At 42.4% G+C, this 15,672-nt stretch overlaps 1 long non-coding RNA gene across 1 annotated transcript; it reads right to left on the bottom strand.

Moving 5' to 3' along the window:
* Positions 1 to 4,702: 4,702 nt before the first annotated feature.
* On the bottom strand, positions 4,703 to 10,570 carry LOC142295262 (uncharacterized). Its single transcript, XR_012751398.1, has 2 exons — positions 10,405 to 10,570; positions 4,703 to 7,646 (listed from the first exon to the last, which is right to left on the bottom strand). It is a non-coding gene; the product is annotated as an uncharacterized LOC142295262 (long non-coding RNA).
* Between the last annotated feature and the right edge of the window lie 5,102 nt (positions 10,571 to 15,672).

Here is a 15,672-nt window from a genome sequence, read left to right as displayed (position 1 = left end):
AAAACCTGCCTCCATTAAAGCGAATGCAGCTGGGAACCACAGTGCAGCCAGAACTTCAGAAGAATGCGCAGCCACGCCCTTAAATGGAATGTTGGCGTGTCACAATGCAGCCAGGGAAAGAGACAGACACAGACAGGGTAAGAAACAGACGTAGACAGGGTAAGAGACAGACACAAAGAGACAGACACAGACAAAGAGAAAGACTGACAGGGAAAGAGACAGACAGGGAAAGAGAGGGAAAGAGAGACAGGTTAAGAGACATACACAGACAGGTAAAGAGACAAAGAGACAGAGACAGACACAGGGAAACAGACAGGGAAAGAGAGGGAAAGAGACAGACAGGGTAAGAGACAGACAAAGACAGGTAAAGAGACAGACAAAGAGACAGACACAGGGAAAGAGAAAGAGGGAAAGAGGGAAAGAGACAGACAGGGAAAGAAAGGGAAAGAGACAGACAGGGAAAGAGAGGGAAAGAGAGGGAAAAAGACAGACAGGGAAAGAGACAGACAGGGAAAGTGACAGAGATAGATAGACAGACAGGGAAAGAGATAGATAGACAGACAGACAGGGAAAGAGATTGAGACAGACGGAGAAAGAGACAGAGACAGTCAAAGACAGACAGGGAAAGAGACAGACAGACAAAGAGATAGAGATAGACAGAGATATATATATATATATATATATATATATATATATATATATATATACAGAGGGGGAGACAGACAGAGAATGGGAGAGAAACAGAGAGACAGTTACTATCCCGGGCAGCGCCGGGTGCTACAGCTATCTAATATATAAAGCTGAATGTGTGGATGTCCGGGATTGGCATCTGCACTGTCGCAGCTACAGCCACGACATTTTGCACACTCACACATCTGGACGCCGAGAGAGTCATAGGCTATGTTTTGAGGGGAAATTTTAACCCCACGATTTACAGTTATTCACCAAAAAACCTGCCTCCATTAAAGCGAATGGAGCTGGGAGCCACAGTGCAGCCAGAACTTCAGAAGAATGTGCAGCCATGCCCTTATATGGTATGTTGGCGTGTCACAATGCAGCCAGGGAAAGAGACAGACACAGACAGGGTAAGAAACAGACATAGACAGGGTAAGAGACAGACACAAACAGACACAGACAAAGAGACAGACTGACAGGGAAAAAGACAGACACAGACAAGAGACAGAGACAGACACAGGGAAACAGACAGACAGGGAAATAAAGGTAAAGAGACAGACAGGTTAAGAGACAGACAAAGACAGGTAAAGAGACAGACAAAGAGACAGACACAGGGAAAGAGGGAAAGAGACAAACAGGGAAAGAGAGGGAAAGAGACAGACAGGGAAAGAGACAAAGATGTTTAGACAGGGAAAGAGATAGACAGACAGGGAAAGAGATTGAGACAGTCGGAGAAAGAGACAGTCAGAGACAGACAGGGAAAGAGACAGACAGACAAAGAGATAGAGAGAGAGACAGAGAGATATATACAGAGGGGGAGACAGAGAATGGGAGAGAAACAGAGAGACAGTTACTAACCCGGGCGTTAATACATTCTATTTATACATTCTATCCCGGGTAGTACAGCTAGTAATATATAAAGCTGAATGTGTGTATGTATGTATGTATGTATGTGTGTGTGTATGTCCGGGATTGGCATCTGCACCGTCGCATTTACAATCAGAAAATTTTGCACACTCACACGTCTGGACCCCGAGAGCATCATAGGCTATGTTGTGAGGCGAAATTTTAACCCCGTGCATTCCAATTTACCAATCAATTTTCCCCTATCTACATAATGGGGAAAAAGTGAAACAAAAAGTGTATCCGCACCGTCACATTTACAATCACAAAATTTTGCACAGACACCTCATGTGACCCAGGGAATGTCGTAGACTATGTTTTGACAGCAAAATTTAACCCCACGCTTTACAGTTACTCTCCAAAAAACATGCCTTCATTAAAGTAAATGGAGCCTGGAACTACAGGTTATTAGTAGGGAGCTGTGAGTGGTTGCTATAGGAACAAATGACATTCAGAGTATAAGAAGATTATATGTGAGGTAATAAGATGTCGGTGGGGAGACGGATAGAGTGAGACAGAGAGAGACAGACAGAGAGAGACAGACAGAGACAGAGAGGGAAAGAGACAGAGAGTTAGAGACAGATAGGGAAAGAGACAGAGACAGACAGTGAAAAGACAGACAGAGACAGATGGGTTAAGAGACAGACAGAGACAGACCTGGAAAGAGACAGACCTGGAAAGAGACAGATGGGGAAAGAGACAGACAGACATGCAGACAGGGACAGAGACAGGGAGACAGGGAAGGAGGAGGTAGCCAAAGAGACAGACAAAGATAGATGGGGAAAGACACTGACCTTGATAGAGACAGATGGGGAAAGAGACAGAGAAATAGAGACAGACAAAGACAGGCAGACAGGGATAGAGACAGACAGGAAAAGACACAGACAAAGAGACGGGGAGACAGACGGGGAAAGAGACAGACCTGGGAAAGAGACAGACCTGGAAAGAGACAGATGGGGAAAGAAACAGAGAGATAGAGACAGACAAAGAAAGAGACAGAGACAGGCAGACGAAGAAAGAGGCGCAGACCTGGAAAGAGGCAGACCTGGAAAGAGAGAGACCGACAGACCTGGAAAGAGACAGACAGAGACAGACGGGGAAAGAGACAGATGGGGAAAGAGACAGATCTGGAAAGAGACAGACGGAGCACATTACTTGGCCAATTTAGTTAAATCTGTGTGGAATATCTGTGGTGTTGAAATGTATGTTGTGAAATGCTTCTATTAGCTTAGTTTTTGCCTTTTAATAATTACATTTATATCTATTTGTTTTGTGGTTTTTGTGTGCAGAATACATTTTTGTTAATACATTCTATTTTGTTAGCAGTAGTTATTAACCCGGGCGAAGCTGGGTAGCACAGTGTCTAAATGTGGTCTAAGATCTGTATTCTCAGAGATATATTTTTTACTAAGGTGAGTACAGGATTTCTATTACATTGTTACAAAAAGCAACCATGAATTCCACAACTCTAGCTATCATAGAGAATATTTAAAGAAAAAGTATTTATCTAAAGCATGACATAATCATTTTATGTGTACTGATTGCTGTTCCTATTTTGCATTTTTGTTGTAATTGCTACTTAACCCAGCCTTTTGGTTACATTTACAACCAGTGCAGAATTTACTGGTTCCTTAAAGGGAATCTGTCAGCTGGTTCATGCTATATATTCTGAAATCAGTATAATATATGGCAAGAAAGCCCGATTCGAGCGTTGTATTACTAATTAAGATCTGGTAAGTTTTCATAGAATATCTGATTTATCTGATGTAGAGGCAGCAGAGGTAAGGGGTACTTTACACGCTAGCGATGCCGAGTGCGATAGTACCCACCCCCGTCGTACATGCGATATTTGGTGTTTGCTGCCGTAGCGAACATTATCGCTATGGCAGCATCACACGCACATACCTGGTCGGCGACATCGCTGTGACTGCCGAACTATCCCTCCTTCAAGGGGGAGGTGCATTCGGCGTCACAGCGACGTCACCGCGACATCACTAATCGGCGGGCCAATAGAAGCGGAGGGGCGGAGATGAGCGGGACATAACATCCCGCCCACCTTCTCCCCCCCGCATTGCCGTCGGGACGCAGGTAAGGAGATGTTTGTCGCTCCTGCAGGTTTACACACAGCAATGTGTGCTGCCGCAGGAGCGACAAACAACATCGTACCTGTGGTCGACCCAACATTATGAAAATGAACGACGCTACACAGATCACCGATTTTCGACGCTTTTGCGATCGTTTATCGGCGCATCTAGGATTTACACGTTGCGATGTCGTTACCGGCGCCGGATGTGCGTCACTAACAACGTGACCCCGACGATATTTCGGATGCGATGTCGCAACATGGAAAGTACCCCTAAGACTTCATGGCTATGTATAACCCCGCCCACACCCCTGACTGGCAGCTTCTTGTGAATACTGTTCCATTTGAGCAAGGTGCTAATTAGAGGTGGATGTGGGGTTACTTAGATTAGCCTGACTGCTTTATGCTAATCTCCTGTTTGTATTGAAATTACAACATAATGTCACACAGTGACTACCAGGGTTACTCCAGATATAAAGGGAACTCAGGGCGTGCGCCGCAACACACAGGGTACAGAGGGAACACGAGACAATGGTGAGACATTTCACTAAGGAGAGGGGAGCAGGATAACATCCTGCCACTAACCTGAGGCTGATCCCTGCACTCCCTCATGTGCCTAGGACTTTGCTGGCCCTGAATTCACCTTGGCTAGTGAGAAGGCCAGTGAGAGTACTAGTCTCATTACTACAATAATACAACACAAGAAAAAGAAGACAGACAAGGGGAAAACAGAAACAAAAAGGAAAATACTCAAAACTCCTTCAATGCAGCTAAACACCACTCCCTGGTTGTGCTCCTGTAATCCCCACAACAGTACTAGTGCCTCATTCTAACACATGATTACCTAACATTTACATACAGCATTAATACAATCTGTTCGATGAGTTCAGATGCAAATGTTGACATCAGCAGTCATCCATCGCCAAGCCTGCTGTGTCTATAGGTAAATCTGACTCTGTACGACACGGACAAAGATGCTTAGAAGATGTTACCAAGCGCTGTATAGTGAAAACTCTGTGGAGTCATTAAATGATAACCAAATTTCTTTTTTCATTTTTATTTAATTTCATTAAATTAAACTTACAAAATGATAATTCACTATTGTAGAGGTCGATATATATCCTGGCACATATAGTAACACAGTTAATTCAACAGAACATCGAACCCAGAGAGTTTTCTGTCAATTGATTGATTCCCAAAATATATATTCCTATATTTATGCTATTATAAAGAATGGCATTCAACCAGTGTGTTTAATTGGTATTCTGGGTAACAAGTATAACATGACATTGTACTGGTCATATTCAACAACTAGAAGTCGTATCACAGCACAGTCAATGACTACAGGTGAATGACATACAGAAAACAATTACCCCTACATATAACAATACAAAATTAAAACTTCCATAATGCACGTAAATAAATGGCTTACCGCTAGCTAGGCATTTTTCATTACTCTCGTAACTATATAATTAAAAACATGGGTGAGAACAAAAGAAATCATTAAGGAACCCTCTGAGAAAAACTGATACGCTATGGCATGCCTAGTGCAAGGCTAGAAGGATGCTGCATGTCACAGAGAGTCAAAGAATACAGAGGATGTACCGTTCCCTCTGACCCTTCACAAGGCGATGTTTTGCCTGGAGAGCCCCTTTAAAAATTTAATATTGCAGTAACTGTCAAGAAAACTGATGCAGTTATGTTTAAGACGTCTAAGAAATACTATTTTATGTAGGAGACATTAAATGTTAAGTAATATTTTTAAGAAAGTTGTTTCTCATATGTAGTTCTCTCTGCAAAAAAAAAAAGCTGATAGGTGATCTAACTTCAAAAGCAATTTACTATATGGTACACCTGAAAAAAGAATGACAAGAAAGTTCAAAGTTGGTGAAAATTCACAAGACCCTGTTTGATTGTAGGAATTGTAATTACAATTTTATGAAAATGAAAAGATAGCCTTAAGAGCACTAAGGACCAAGAAGGTCAACTCAATGGAATTAAATTAGTGATGAGTGAGCACTACCATGCTCGGGTGCTCGGTACTCGTAACGAGCAGTTGCTGCTCGGATGGAAGCGACTCAAGCACCCAAGTATAATGGAAGTCAATGGGGAACTTGAGCATTTTTCTGTGAAATCTTTTGGAAAAATGCTAGAGTTCCTCTTTGGCTTCCGTTATACTCAGGTACTAGAGTCGCGCTCATCCAGCTGCTCCTTACGAGTACCGAGCACCCGAGCATGGTAGTGCTCACTCATCACTCCTTGTTACATGTACAGAGCACCCGAGTATGGTAGTGCTCACTCATCACTACTTGTTACGAGTACCGAGCACCCGAGCATGGTAGTGCTCATTCATCACTACTTGTTACGAGAACCGAGCACCCGAGTATGGTATTGCTCACTCATCACTAATAGGAATCCCTTGCATAGATAATCTAAAGAGGTTCTCCAAGACTTTAACATTGATGACACTGATCATTAGCCTAGATCATCAGCATCGGATTGGACAGTGTCTGACACCCAGCACCCCCAACAATCAGCTACAAACAGGTCCCACAATCTAAAATAACCAATATACAGAACTCCCCAGCTCTGAAAACTGCAGTGGCCAATCTCAGGTACAGCATCTCAGCTCTCAATCTGTGGACAACCCCATTAGTATAGTTATCTAGCACTGATTTATTCTACTATAAGAGAATAACACAATTGTTATTGATTTTTTTATATCTGTTTCAATGAGAATAATCGTTTGAAAAAAATACATGCAAAATACTGGGGGTACAAATATTGAAAAATGGCTCAGTCATATCATTGCATTGCAAACAGAGGAGATTTCCTTTACTCTGGCCAGTTTCATACATCAGTGTTTGATGGACTCTTCTTACACCGCTATGCATGGTCTAGCGACTAGTCCCCTGACCCAAACTGCTAAGTTCAGGATTGAGGCCGGCACATGGATGTGTGAAACTGAGTATTGCATTGTTAAATCCTTATATTAGTAAACAATAGATGCAGAAGGATTCTTTCTCCTTGAAATTAAATTTATCCTTATATTAGTAAACAATAGATGCAGAAGGATTCTTTCTCCTTGAAATTAAATTTATAGTCAATATAAAAGAGAAAGATATCAAAGATCCTTGTGGAAAGACTAGCTGGCAATGAAATACTATGACTCCAGACTGACGGGATGATGAGTCCAATGGACAATGCAGTTTTTGTCCATGACACTAGTACAATGAATTCCTTTCATGTAAGGGAGCTCAGGGAAAGTTTCTACACTGCTTGATAGAGGTACAGAGAATGTAGCGGTCATTGACACACACACAAGCAGGTGGAATATAAAAAAAAGCATAAAGCAGCATTCACCATATTATTTATTCAGGAAAATGACTAGGAATGTAGCGTTCTAGAATCTATAACTCATATATATGCTACTTTTCAGAAATATGAACAATGCAGCTGGCAAGTCCTTTAAGTTTTGGAGATTTTAAACCTGATTTCCAGCCACCATTACATGTCTTGTTGGAGGTCTTTGTGAACTAATTAAATATGGAAGAGTTTGGAGACTCTTTGTGGGAAGACACTCGAGATTTCGAATTCCCTGTGTCAGTACAATGTCCATTTAGGAGAAGCCTGAGTAAGTGAAGACGAGCCTCTCAGATGGGGCATACGTTGGTCTTGGTTATTGTTACTTTTGACATTCCACGGTGTGCTTGATAAGGAGAATACAAGGGAACAGAGGCATCAGAGATTGTTATAGTTGCAAATATGTCACAGTCTTTTAACAGCAAACATGTAACCCCAAGATGGAAGCCAAGATGAGGATGAGAGCAGAGGATGAGTACAAGGATTCTGCATGCCCACGGGTGGTAGTGTTCGTGGAGGTTGTGACGGGTGATGTTCCACTTGTATTTGAAGTGGATGATGCATTATGCCCCGCCAAGGTCGTACTGGTATCATTGAACTTAGGAGTAATCTGACTGTGGACCTAAAATATTCAGATATAAATCAGAATAAGTTATAAATTGAAACCTATCAGTATATCAGTCAAATGCATACAGGGTAAGCCAAAATACAAGAATAAGAAATAGTTCAAGATATCAGAGAGGTTAAACAATCTACTACATAGGAGCAGTTCTTTATCTTACACTGTTTCTCCCATCAGAGTTTACGGCTGCCTATCTGCTCGTGGCTGCAGATGCCATGCAAAGATTAATATATTTGAATGTGGCTTTTTTAGGATAATACAGAACTATACTAATAAGTTCAGTCCAACATTATAGGGGACCTGTCAGCTGATTCATGTTTCCCGAACTACGAGCAGTGAGCTACACATAACTAATTCATTATTGCAGAGGTTTATGCTTCACACAGTGTTTCAGAGAACACCTACCAAATCCTGTCTTTGCCATGCCCTGCTCACCTAAACTTACCAGTCTCTTCTTATGTGTATATAGGGAGATACTCATCAGTCTAGGTGAGAGGGCAGAAAAAAGTCACTGAGGACCTTGGTCTTGGTCCAGTCACTTGGTCTCTGTTTTTGCAGAGATGTAGGTTTTAAAATGCCTCTTAGGAATTATGTGATTAGGATGACCAGTCCAAGAGGCAGGTCCCATGAGCTCCTCCCACCTTGCTCACCTAGACTGACAGGTCTCTCCTTATACACACACACACACACACACACACACACCTGTCAATATAGATGAGTGGATCCAGGGGAAGGGGTATGTTTTCTCTGAAATGTCCCAGTGCCTCAGAAAAAAAACATACATGTTTGCAATAATGTCTCCAAGTCTTGCAGCTTGTCCTTACAGAAGCATGAATGAGTTGTCAGGTTCTCATTAAATATCCTACTCAGATATTACTCTTGACTTATAACTAAGGGGCACTTTGCACACTACGACATCGCAGGTGCGATGTCGGTGGGGGTCAAATCGAAAGTGACGCACTTCCGGCGTCGCTGTCGACATCGTAGTGTGTAAAGCATTTTTTATACGATTAACGAGCACAAAAGCGTCGTAATCGTATCATCAGTGTAGCGTCGGTCATTTCCATGAATTGGGAATGACCGATGTTACGATGTTGTTCCTCGTTCCTGCGGTAGCACACATCGCTGTGTGTGAAGCCGCAGAAGCGAGGAACATCTCCTACCTGCGTCCCGGCCGGCTATGCGGAAGGAAGGAGGTGGGCGGGATGTTTACGTCCCGCTCATCTCCGCCCCTCCGCTTCTATTGGCCGCCTGCCGTGTGACGTCGCTATGACGCCGCACGACCCGCCCCCTTAGGAAGGAGGCGGTTCACCGGCCATAGCGACGTCGCAGGGCAGGTGAGTGCGTGTGAAGCTGCCGTAGTGATAATGTTCGCTACGGCAGCTATCACCATGATATCGCAGCTGCGACGGAGGCGGGGACTATCGCGCTCGGCATCGCAGCATCGGCTTGCGATGTCGTAGTGTGCAAAGGGCCCCTTAGAATCTATGTCATGTTCTGTAGGTTCTTTGTAAAATCAATGTCAGCCTAAGGTTGGATTGACACGTGAAGTTCTTGATACTTTTGAGTTGGATTTCAGTAGCTTCCTCAGACCACTTTATTTGTTGTATGTCTCCATTTTCTATCTAGACTATAACATCTGTAATGTGAAAACGCTATTGCCCTCAACCAATTCCTTGGCAAATGTTTCCTAGATGTTTTCACATTTGCCCCATCTGTGCCCTATATGTGTTACAATATGAGGTATGTTCACCAGACTTTGCTCGTAGCTATAGATGCCATTTTTTTTCTGACAATACAATGCATATCTAATAAAATTACATGTTTTGGAGACATTTTTCTTTTGTGGTTGGTTCTACATTTTTTTTTTACATTTGAAATGAACAATAATTTCACTTGGCATTAGGAAGGAAAATTTAAAAGTACTGTAAGTACTTAAATGTAAGCTAAACATGTCCCTTTATGAAGGGAGACATGAAACTTTCACCAAACTTTCCTTTAGTTGTAAGCAGTTGACATAAAAATGTTACGATACAAAGTAAAAAAAACACTAAAAAGAAACAGTAGGTACTCCTTCTGCAATATGATGGCACCATATTTAGTATTTGTATGTGTTTATGTTTCAGAAAACTTAGAAATATCAGACTATTTCCCCTTCAAAAGACAGATGCACCTATTGTTTGCCCAATTATAAACTCTACAGACCTTATAAGTTACTGCAAATTGAGTACAATAAGCAAACAAAGAAGGTTTAAAGTGTAACAATCAGGTATACAAACATTGCACGTACAAGGATCGCAGCCAAAATTGTGGACTTGAGGCTTCTAAATATACGTTTTCTAAAACACGACTCAAGACTTGTGAAGCTGATGGACTACGTCTGCGGAAATTACTATAGAAGTGATACAAGACTGGTTACATATGGCTGGGATCACTAGATGGGAATTATAATCATAGTCTTGTTACTTCTTAGATACATGGGAACTGATGGTAAAATCTGAGTTACATTGGTAAGTAGTTATTTTATGTCAGATTGCTTAAAAGTGGTAAATCAGTGTCTATAGCTATAATGAGAATACATTAATTACAGTATCACCTCAATCGCCAATTTGGATCAAAATTAGAAGATAAAAGTTCTGCACAAATAGAATATGATCAAGACTTTGTATAATATTATCTGTGTAATGTATGTCTGCTCTTGTTACAGTAAAGTACAGTAAGATTGTGCAGAGCAATGTAATAAATGTATAAGCCTCACCTGGCTGGGTATGAGGAGGGTCAGGAGGACCATTCCTAGACAGAGAACAATGAGCTGATTCATCCTGTTCTTGCTCTTGCTGTGCCCCCTGATTTCAGTTTTGTCACAATTTTACTCTTGCTCTATTTGTAGTCACCAGCTGTTGAGTTCCTTTCTTTTCAGAAGGGTGAATGCCTCTGGTTGGGGCTTTTATGGGTTATGTATGAGATAGCAATACCCATGACGTGCAGGTTTCCTCCCCCATCACATGGTGCTGCACTTCATCCACCCTCATTCTTGTCTCTCTTTGTGCAGACCCCTTTCTGTTTACTTATCTTTTTTGTGTATGCAGTTTTATTGTGGTTATGATCTTTGTCTTTCCACTTTAATATTTCTCTTTCTATTGCTGGTTTAATCAGTGTGAGGTCTGTATATTTTTTCTTCTTCACCCAAAGATTACTTTTTTAAGTTTGCAATTTTTGGGATCTTAATGGTCTGTTTATTATACACTTTCCATCACAAATCAATATATTGTTAGGTTTTTGTTTTTAATATTTTACTTACAGTTTTGGTTCACTTTTATCTTTGTTTTTTAAATTGTTCTTGTTGTTGAATCTTATTAGATATATTAATTTTTCAATGTATGATAACATAAAAGAATTGTTTTTTTTGATATTTTTTGTTTTCAGTTTTTACTTACAGTTTTGGTTCACTTTTATTTTTTCTTATTAAAATTTGTTGTTATTGTTGGATCTTATTCGATATAGTAATTTTTCCATGTATTATAACATAAAAAAATCTTTTATTGTTGTTTTTTAATTTTTTACTTACAGTTTTAGTTCACTTTTATATTTTTATTAAAATTTGTTCTTATTGTTGGATCCTGTTGGATATAGTAATTTTTCAATATATTATAACATAAAATAATTATTGTTTTTCTTGTTGTTTTTAGTTTTTTACTTACAGTTTTGGTTCACTTTTATTTTTTTTAATTAAAAATTTGTTCTTATTATTGGATCCTGTTAGATATATAATTTTTCAATGTATTATAACATAAAAATTTAGTATTCTACATTTAAAGTAAGTAAATTATTCTATGTGTTTATTAGCCAATCAGCTATCCTTGGCAAGTTTTTGGAGTGTTTCGCTAGGTAAAGTACAGAACGCTGTCAGTAATCACAACAGTGACACCTACAGGCTGTCAACCAGAAAACTAGATGAGACCCATTCCCCTTACATCATGTGAACTAAGGCTATATGTGCACGCTGCAGTTGAACTGCACCCAAACTGCAACCAAAACTGCACCTTGTCACAGAGAGCCTGGAAATGTAAATAAACACTTGTAATGATAGTGTGTTTTTGCCACATTTTTGTTAATGCATTTTTTTAAAGGAGAAACAAAATATGATTGGATAGAATAATTGATAGATAGCTAAAATAGATAGATAAATAGAAAGAATAGATAAATAGATAGAATATATAGAGTAGATAGAAAGAACATATAGAATGGATAATAAGAAAGAACAGAATACTTAGAAAAAACAGAATAGCTCGATAGAAGGATAACTAACTTGGCCAGCTTTTTTAATTTTTTGTGGGGTAAAAAAATGACATGGGGTCCTCCCCATTTTTCATATCCAGCACAGGAGCAGCAGCAGCTGCAGGCTGCAATTCTCAGCTGTCTGCTATACCTTGGCTGGTTATGAAAAATAGAGGGGATCTTATGCTTTTTTTTTTTTTAATTATTTGTTTGTTTGTTTGGTTGGTTTTTTTTTTAATGACGTGGGGTTCCCCCGATTTTTCTAAAACCAGTCAAGGTACAGCAGACAACTGGGGGCTGATAATATTAGGGTGGGAAGGGCCATGGTTATTTGGCACTTTTCAGCTTAACAGTACTAGCCCACAGCCGCCCCAGAAGATGCGCCAATCCTGGTGCTGGACCCGGCTCTTCCCGTTGCCCTGGTGCAGTGGCAATCGGGGCAATAGAGAGTTAATAAGAGCCCACGGCTGCAACTAAGCCCTAGATTAGTGATGGCAGGTTCTTTGAGACACCCCCCATCACTAATCTGTAAGTGAAAGTAAATAAACACAAACACCCCAAAAATCCTTTATTTAGAATAAAAGACAAAAAAACCCTCTTTCACCACTTTATTAACCCCAGAAACACCCCTGCAGGTCTGACGTAATCCACCTGAGGTTCCACTACACTTCCAACACTGCTACATCTGACGCTCACAGTGAACGCCAAAGAACATGACTCCCCGCCGTGAGCTCCAACTGAAGTGAGCTGCATGATAAGCAGTGACGTCACTCTGGTGATTTGCGGTCACAGCTGGAGTCCTCCACTTGTGACCACAAATTGGGCCGTGACTGAAGTGAGCCATAGGTGGAGGACTCATATGAGAGACATCACTGCTGATCGAACGTCACAGTGGGCAGTAATGTTCTATGGCACTTGCTGTGATAGTCAGATGTAGCAGTGTTGGAAGCGTTGTGGGACGCTTCCAATGGGTGACAAAATGTGACAAAAATGCAAGAAGAATGATCATGCTGCTTCTTTTTTGTCAGACCATTTTGACAAATACACTGCAGACAAAAAAACTGCAACATGCACAGCAAGTGAATTCTCATAGACTTTGGTGGGAAATCAACAGTCAGAACTCGCAGACAACAAAACTGCGCCAAAAAAACGCAGAAAAACCCACAGCATGCGCATGTAGTCTGAAAATGCCTCACTATTGCTCTTGGTCTTTATAAGAGTATGGTAGGGATGCATTTTTGTTCTGTTTTTGCTTTGAATTCTATGCAGACACCTTGAATATCTCCTGAAGTAATTGTTTTGAGGAACGAGTTGTAGTATTGAATGACACAATTTTTTTTACCATTCTGTGTACAGGAAAATGGGAGAAAAAAAATAAGAATTAGACCTACCGGTAATGATGTTTCCAGGAGTCCGTCATGACAGCACCACAGGAGGTTGCTCCCCTATCCTCTGTAGGGACAGGAAGCAAGCAAGAGGTTAAAACCCCTTCCATCCCCAACCTACTCAGTGACTTTCCAAGAACCACCGCAGGATGGGTACAACGCCATTTTATTTGAATCAAAGTTACAAAAACTGTGCAATACAAGACAGTAACACCAGACAAGCCGGAAAAAAGGGAGGGAATAAGAGTGCTGTCATGACGGACTCCTGGAAACATCATTACCGGTAGGTCTAATTCTTATTTTCCAGGACGTCCTTACATGACAGCACCACAGGAGAGTACCAAAGGAATCTGACTTAGGGGGGGGTCGACTGCCTGAAGTACCTTCCTACCAAAGGCTAAACGTTCGTCAGCCGACAAATCTAGCTTGTAATGTTTACAGAAGGTACTGGGCCCCGACCAAGTAGCTGCATCACAGACCTGCTCTAAGGTAGCCCCTGCCATAGTAGCCCAAGAGGCAGCCATAGCCCGGGTAGAATGAGCCAGAGGGAGGGTCCCGGGAGGGTCCCGCCCCACCCCGGAATAGGCCGATAAGATCAAGGACTTAACCCATCTGGCCAGTGTAGCCTTGGAAGCCTTTTTGTCTCTGTTTTTACCTCCGAATTGAACAAATAGACAATGGTCCAATCTCCAGCTCTTAGTTGCCTCCAGATAGGCCAATAGTACGCTACGCACGTCCAAGGAACTAAGCTCATGTTCTCTAGGAGTGGCAAGAGTGGTGCAGAAAGACGGAAGAACAATCTCTTGATTGAGGGTAGCCGGATACACCACTTTGGGAGAGAACCCAGGATCCAAGTTCAGAATGATGCAGTCATTGCGTTTCTGTAGATAAGGCTCCGATATGGAAACAGCCTGGATCTCACCAATTCGTTTCGCTGTAGTAATGGCGACGAGAAACACCGCTTTGTAAGTGAGGTCTTTGATGGATTACGCATCTCCCGATTAGAAAGGCGGGGAACACAGGAACTGAAGAACTAGACTCAGGTCCCACAGAGGTGAGGAAACACGAATCGTAGGCCGAAGACGCTGTGTAGCCTTGATAAAACAGGCGACCCAGGGATGGACAGCTAGGCGCATGTCCAGGTAGACACTAAGGGCTGCTACTTGAACCTTCAGAGTACTAGGCTTCAGGCCTTTACTGAAACCTGTTTGGAGAAAATCCAGCACTCTGGCAATACTGACGGTGCCTGTGGGCAAGAGACTGGTATCCTGATGGGCACAAAACGTCTTCCAAACTTTCCGATATATGGAATTCGTGACTGGTTTCCTGCTGCTCAGCATAGTGGCTATGACCGGATCTGAAAGACCCCAGGATTGCAAGACTTGCCATTCAGGATCCATGCTGACAACTGAAGCTGTTGAAGGTTCTGATGGAGTAGAGGCCCTTGGGAGAGGAGATCCCTCCGGAGAGGGAGAATGAACGGGGCATCCTGGGCCAGAATCTGCAGAAGAGAGAACCAACTCCGTTTTGGCAAGAAGGGAACCACCATAATCACGCGAGCCTGATCCACTTGAATCTTCCATAAGACCCTGGGGATGAGGGGAATCGGAGGGAAAGCGTAATGCAGAACGTCCCCCCAGGATTGGGAGAGAGCGTCCACTGCCAACGGCCGGTCCGCTGGATTGAGGGAGAAGAAGTGAGGCAGCTGTGAATTTCGCCAGGTAGCAAACAGATCCATCTGTGGCTGTCCTCATCTCCGGACGAGACTCTGAAAAACCACTGGGTGGAGACACCATTCTGAAGGATGAACCTGGTGATGGCTGAGATAGTCCGCTTCTGTGTTTTCTACTCCCCTCAAGTAAACTGCAGACACCAAAAGGACCGTCGTCTCCAAGAGCTGAAATATCTCGTCTGCCAGCTGCTGTAGAGGTGGGTGTCGTGCACCTCCCTGATGGCGAATAAAGGATACTGCTGTCGTGTTGTCGGAAAGGATCCGCACATGTTTGTTCATGATCCAACGCCGACACCGCAGGAGAGCCTCTAGGATTGCAAGCAGTTCCCTGAAATTCGAGGACCGTAACGTCACGTGATGGGGCCATGGTCCCTGAAGGTAAGACTGGTCCACCTTGGCACCCCAACCCGAAAGACTGGCGTCTGTGGTAATCAGTACGCATGGAGACGCGCCCCAATGGACTCCTCGCAGGAGATTGCTCGTGTCGCACCACCAGTGCAGAGACTCTCGGGCCACGTCCGTCAGAGAAAAACGCAGTTCCAAATTCTTGTGGTGACTGCCAGAGACTGTCAGGATGTTTCTTTGCAGCGCCCTGGAATGGTACTGACTCCACTGCACGCAGTGAAGGCAA

The sequence above is a fragment of the Anomaloglossus baeobatrachus genome, chromosome 3 (assembly GCF_048569485.1).
Source record: "Anomaloglossus baeobatrachus isolate aAnoBae1 chromosome 3, aAnoBae1.hap1, whole genome shotgun sequence".
In the NCBI taxonomy this organism is placed as follows: Eukaryota; Metazoa; Chordata; class Amphibia; order Anura; family Aromobatidae; genus Anomaloglossus; species Anomaloglossus baeobatrachus.
The sequence above is the reverse complement of the archived record's forward strand: the minus strand, read 5'-3'. Positions and strand labels throughout refer to the sequence as shown.